This window comes from Varanus komodoensis, unplaced genomic scaffold (genome assembly GCF_004798865.1).
Source record: "Varanus komodoensis strain SLA01 unplaced genomic scaffold, ASM479886v1 scaffold6_2, whole genome shotgun sequence".
In the NCBI taxonomy this organism is placed as follows: Eukaryota; Metazoa; Chordata; class Lepidosauria; order Squamata; family Varanidae; genus Varanus; species Varanus komodoensis.
Window position 1 is genome coordinate 7,777,699 of NW_025336346.1, and position 6,740 is coordinate 7,784,438.

A 6,740-nucleotide genomic window follows, 5' to 3' on the forward strand; every position below is an offset into this window, starting at 1 on the left:
GTACTGGGATACAATCTCCAAAATGACAGAATGATCTCAGTTCGAATCCAAGGAAAACCATTCAACATCACAATAGTCCAAGTCTATGCCCCAACCACTGGTGCTGAAGAGGCTGAAGCTGACCGGTTCTATGAAGGCCTACAACACCTTCTAGAATTAACACCCAAAAATGATGTCCTTATCCTCATGGGGGATTGGAATGCTAAAGTAGGAAGCCAAAAGATAACTGGAATAACAGGCAAGTTTGGCCTTGGAGTACAAAAAGAAGCAGGGCACAGGCTGGTAGAATTTTGTCAAGAGAATACGATGGTCATAGCAAACACTCTTTTCCAACAACCCAAGAGATGACTCTACACATGGACATCACCAGATGGTCAACACAGAAATCAGACTGACTATGTGCTCTGCAGCCAAAGATGGAGAAGCTCTATACAGTCAGTAAAAACAAGACCAGGAGCTGACTGTGGCTCAGATCATGAGCTTCTGGTTGTAAAATTTAGGCTTAAGTTGAAGAAAGTAGGGAAAAGCACTGGGGTCACTCAGGTATGACCTCAATCATATCCCTGATGAATATACAGTAGAGGTGACAAACAGATTTAAGGAATTAGATCTGATAGACAGAGTCCCTGAAGAACTATGGACAGAGGTTCGCAAAATTGTACAAGAGACAGCAACTAAAACCATCCCAAAGAAAAAGAAATGCAAGGAAACAAAATGGCTGTCTGAGGAAGCTTTACAAATAGCTGAGGAAAGAAGGGAAGCAGAAGGCAAGGGAGAAAGAGAAAGATACAAACAATTGAATGCAGAATTCCAGAGAATAGCTAGAAGAGATAAGAATGCCTTCTTAAATGAGCAGTGCAAAGAAATAGAAGAAAACAATAGAATAAGGAGGACCAGAGATCTCTTCAAGAAAATTGGTGATATGAAGGGAACATTTCATGCAAAGAAGGGCATGATAAAGGACCAAAATGGCAGGGACCTAACAGAGGCAGAAGAGATTAAGAAGAGGTGGCAAGATTACACAGAAGAGCTATACAAGAAAGAGCTTAAGGTCCCTGATAATCACAGTGGGGTGGTCACTGACCTCGAGCCAGACATCCTGGAATGTGAAGTCAAATGGGCCTTAGGAAGTCTGAGCAACAACAAAGTCAGTGGAGGCGACAGTATTCCAGCTGAGCTATTCAAAATCCTAAAAGACGATGCAGTAAAAGTGCTACACTCAATATGCCAGCAAATTTGGAAAACTCAACAGTGGCCACAGGATTGGAAAAGGTCAGTTTACATTCCGATCCCAAAGAAGGGCAATGCCAAAGAATGTTCAAACTACTGCACCATTGCTAGCAAAGTTATGCTCAAAATCCTACAAGCTAGGCTCCAGCAGTATGTGGACCGAGAACTACCAGAAGTACAGGCAGGGTTTCGAAGAGGGAGAGGAACTAGAGATCAAATTGCCAACATACCCTGGATCGTGGAGAAAGCTATGGAGTTCTACTTCTGCTTCATTGACTATGCTAAAGCCTTTGTGTGGATCACAACAAATTGTGGCAAGTTCTTAAAGAGATGGGAGTACCAGACCATCCTATTTGTCTCTTGAGAAACCTATATCCGGGTCAAGAAGCAACAGTGAGAACTAGATACGGAACCACTGATTGGTTCAAAATTGAGAAAGGAGATCAGCAAGGCTGTATACTGTCACCCTGTCTATTTAACTTATATGCAGAGCACATCATGAGAAAGGCGGAGCTAGATGAATCACCAGTTGGAATTAAGATTGCTGGAAGAAATATCAACAACCTCAGATATGCAGATGATACCACTGTCATGGCAGAAAGTGAAGAGGAACTAAAGAGCCTCTTGATGCGGGTGAAGGAGAAGAGTGCAAAAGTTGGCTTGAAACTCAACATTAAGAAAACTAAGATCATGGCATCTGGTCCTCTCACTTCCTGGCAAATAGATGGGGAAGAAATGGAGGTAGTGATAGATTTTATTTTCTTGGGCTCCAAGATCACCGCAGATGGGGCCTGCAGCCAAGAAATTAAAAGACACTTGCTCCTAGGGAGGAAAGCTATGGCAAATCTAGACAGCATACTAAAAAGCAAAGACATCACCCTGCCAACTAAAGTGCATATAAAGCTGGACCATAAGGAAGGCTGAACGCAAAAGGATTGAGGCCTTTGAATTGTGGTGCTGGAGGAGACTCCTGCGAGTCCCTTGGACCACAAGGCGATCAAACCGGTCAATCCTAGAGGAGATCAACCCTGACTGCTCTTTAGAAGGCCAGATACTGAAGATGAAACTCAAATACTTTGGCCACCTGATGAGAAGGAAGGACTCTCTGGAGAAGAGCCTGATGCTGGGAACAATTGATGGCAAAAGAAGGAGGGGACGGCAGAGGATGAGGTGGCTGGATGGAGTCACTGAGGCAGTTGGTGTGAGCTTAGGTGGACTCCGGGAGATGGTGGAGGACAGGAAGGCCTGGAGAAGTGTTGTCCATGGGGTCGTGATGGGTCGGACATGACTTTGCAACTAACAACAACAACAAGCATATACCTCGAAACAGATTTCCAAAATGATAGGTTTACAGGGATTTTAATTGCCTGCCATCACTTTGCACTTGCTGAAGACAAATTTGAAGCATCCAAACTGTGGGTCACTTCCAGTTATTCAAACCCTAACCCTCACCAGGAGCGTAACCCTAACCCTAGTATCAGGATCAATGGCATATGCCTCCAGGTGAATGTCCAAAAACATAGGTTTAGGGGAATATGGTCAGCTGTCTCGTTCTTCTTGCTGCAAACATGTTTGAAGCCTCTTAAATCCTGGGCAGGGACTGGTTTTTCAAACCCAAACCCTTGTTTGGACCACAACCCTAACCTTAATTTTGCAATTATTGGCATAAACCTCAAAGCAGATCTGCAAAAGGACAGGCTTACAACAGATTTTCTTACCAGCTGCCTCATTTTGCTTGCTGCAAATGTATTTGAATTGACCAAACAGTGGGGCAGAGACTGGATTCTAAATCCACACCCTAACCTGGACCATATCCCTAAACCAAATATCAGGATCTCTCTTTCTTCCCACTCCAAACACTTTGGAAGCCTCCAGAAGTTGATGGGGTCCCTGGTTTTCAAACCCTAACCCTACCCTGGAATTTCTCTCTAATCGTTATCTGGGGCCCTGTTGCACACCTTGCTGTGGAGATATAGAAATATTGATGGCTTCCTGGATTTTTTGTACAAACACTGTACAAGGAAAACACTATAGATCACTTTGGAACAGGCAGAGAAACCTGGTTTCGCAAGCCCTAACCCTAGCCTGGCCTACAACCGTAACCCAAATTTGGGCTAAACATTCCCATGTCTCATTGCAGATCTTCAAAAGGGCAATTTTTGTGGGATTTTTACTGGCCAGCTGTGAAGAACCAAGGCACCTTCAGGGCTCCCTCTGCTGGCCAAGGGCCAGTGGAGCAGCTCTGCTAGTTGCAGGATTCTGACCTAGACTACTGCAGCTGCCAGGGCTCTCATGAGTTCCACCTGGGGAGCCGTGGGAAAGAGCTATATAAGAACCAGCTCTTCCCCACAGAAGCTGCCTTGGCAACAAGGTCTCCTCCTGTTGGTGAAGCCCTTTGTGGTCTGCCAGACTTGGAACTCTGGTCCTGTGTCCTGCCTGAGCTCCTGTTCCTATGATTCCCGGACCCCGCCTGCACCTCTTCTCTCCCTGACTGGGCTGCCTTCCTTGGTTCTCCAACCCTCAGCCTGCTCTGGACTGTGCTACCTCTCTGTATGGACTTGGTTTGTGTATTGACTTCCGGCTTGACCTTTGGACTGTGTGTTGGACTTGTCTCGCCTTGTCTGCCTGGGTCCGGTGCCTTTGTCCTGTTAGTCAGCCGCCACCCTCACCCCGGACACTGACACCAGCTCTCTCTTCTGGCCACTGCAAACATTTTGGAAGCCTCCAGAAGTTGGAGGGGCCATGGTTTTTCCAACCCTAACCCTACCATAGATTTTATCCCTGACCATAATTTGGGGCCCAGATGAAAACATGGCCATGGAGGTATAGAAGCGGGGATGGCTTCCCAGCATTTTTTGAACCAACTCCATCTTTCTGACCCAGGGGAACAGTGGAGAACATTCAAGACAAAGAAAGCCTTGGTTTTGCAAACCTCAACCCTAGCCTGGCCTGCAAGCCTAACCTTCATTTCAGCTGAAAAATTCCCATGCCTCAAGACAGATGTTCCAAAAGGACAAGTATACTGGAATTTCCTCTGGCCAGCTGTCGCTTTCTGGCCACCAAAAACATTTTGAAAGCCTCTAGAAGTTGGAGAGTTCCTCCATTTTTCAAATTTTAAATCTGGATTATATTTCTCTAATATGTTTGGAATATATTTCTAATCCTAAATATATACATATATTTTTTTCCAAATCTGGAATATATTTCTAATCCTAAATATATACATATATATATATTTCCAAATCTGGAATATATTTCTAATCCTAATTTGAGGCCCAGACAACTCCATCCCTGCCCCCCGGCCAGGGAGGTATAGAAGTACTAATGGCTTCCCTGGATTTTTCATACCAACAATGTCTTTCTGTCCCAGGTGAACACTGTAGAGTCCTTAAAAACATGCTGAGAAGCATGGTTTCACAAATCCTAACCCAAGTCTGGCAGGGAGCCCTAACCCTAATTTAGGCTAAAAGTTCCCATGCATGAAAGCAGATCTTCAAAAACAGCATTTTTTGTGGGATTTTTCTGGCCAGCTCTCTCTAACATTTGGGAAATCTCTAGAAGTTGGAGGGGTCACACATTTTCAAACTCTTACCCTACTCTGGATTTTATCCCTCACCCTAATTTGGGGCCCAGATGCACACACCGTCATGGGGGGATAGAAACAGTGATGGCTTCCCTGCATTTTTCACAGCAACTCTGTCTTTCTGGCCTAGGAGAACAGTGCAGAAGCCTCTAGACAATGATGAAAGTCTTGGTTTTGCAAACCCCAACCCTAGCCTGGCCTGCAACCTTAACCCTAATTTAGGCTAAATAATCCCATGCCTCACTGCAGACCTTCAGAAATGGCAATTTCTGTGGGACTTTTCTGGCCAGCTCTCTCTTTCTTGCCATTGCAGATATTTTGGAAGCCTCTAGGAGGAAGAGCATCCTTGATTTTTCAATCCCAACCCTACCCTGGATTTTATCCCTAACCCTGTTCTGGGGCTGAGACTCACATACCTCCATGCAGATATTCACACAGTGCTTGCTTCCCTTTGTTTTTCATGCCAACTCTGTCTTCCAGTTTTTCAAACCAAATCCTAACCTGGACCCCAACCCTAGCCTGGCCTGGAACCCTGACCCTAATTTTGGCTGAAAAATTCCCATGCCTCAATGCAGATGTTTGAAAAGGACAAATCTCTTTCTCCTTAATGCAAACACATTTGACACCTGCAAACCACAGGGCAGTTTCTGGTTTTTCAAACACTAACCCTAACCTGGACCTTAACCCTAACCCTAATTTGAGTGTCAGTGGCCTATGCCTCAAGGTAGATTTGGAAAAATACATATTTGCCCAGGGTTTTCTTGCCAGCTGTGTCTTTCTGTCTGCTGCAGACACGTTTGAAGCCTCAAAACCATTGGGCGGGGTCAGGTTTTTCCAACCCTAACCCTAATTTGACTATCAGTGGCATATACCTCAAATTGGTTTTGCGAAAGTGCTGGTTCGCCAGGACTTTTCTTGCCAGATGTCTCTTTCTGCTTGCTGCAAATGCACTTGAAGCCTGGAAACCATGGGGCAGAGTCTGGTTTTTCAACCCCTAACCCTATCCTGTACCTTTAGCCTAACCCTAATTTTGGGATTAATCACATATACCTCCATGTGGATTCACTACATGTCTACCAGGATTCTTCTTGCCAGCTGTCTCTTTTGGCTTGCTGCAAACTTGATTGAAGCCTCCAATCCATGCGGGGAGTGCGGTTTTTCAAAGCCTAACCCTAATCCCAGTTTTACAATTAATGCTATATCCTTGCAGATTGGCAAAAGGGCAGCTTTACCATGCTTTTTCTTGCCAGCTGTCTCTTTCTTTCCAGGTTGGGGAGGGTGGGGGGCTACATTAAGACAGAAGTGAGCCCCAGAATCTTTTTTTTTTTTTTTGCAAGAAATGGAACCCAGAGGAAGGCTGAGTGCTACCCAGTGCAAAGCTTCCAGCCTTGTTTAAGCTAGGACACCATGACAAAATGCAACAGATAAATAAAGGATTAAACCAGAAGGGTAGAATCAAGAAGCACAGCTCTTGTCACAAAAGCCCTCACATGCTGGTGGTCCTTTCTTTAGTTAGCCCTTCTGCTGATTCTTTTGTGCTACTGCTGGCCGTGAGAACACAAGATAGCAGAATACCCTGGAGTGACTCCCTCAGAGTTCAGCTGAATCCAGTGGTAAGGCACACAAATGCTCTTGCAAGCCACATGCGCTGAGCCAAGGGAGCCCAATCCCTGGATTCCAAATCCCGTTTTTGGATTGCATGCATCCCATAATGGCATCTTCCACAATTCGGGACCAAGCCATGGGCAGTGTGGCTATGGGCAGGGCTTTGGGGCTGCTCTGTCAAGCAGCGACATGAGCGCCCATGCGGCCCTCAGTGTCTCAGGCACTCTGAGGCCATGGCGGGTGAGTGCCGCCGAGACTTTAATGCTGTGCTTCCCTGCAGCTCTGACTATAATCGCAGCAGGGCTGGCTTGCTGCGAAAATG

At 45.6% G+C, this 6,740-nt stretch overlaps 1 long non-coding RNA gene across 1 annotated transcript in view; it reads left to right on the forward strand.

The window, feature by feature from the left end:
• Window positions 1-6,341, forward strand: part of LOC123034104 — a 23,695-nt gene extending 17,354 nt beyond the window's left edge. Inside the window, exon 3 of the long non-coding RNA XR_006416693.1 lies at window positions 6,330-6,341. This is a non-coding gene — a long non-coding RNA (uncharacterized LOC123034104). The remainder of the gene's footprint in view (window positions 1-6,329) is intronic.
• Window positions 6,342-6,740: the final 399 nt, after the last annotated feature.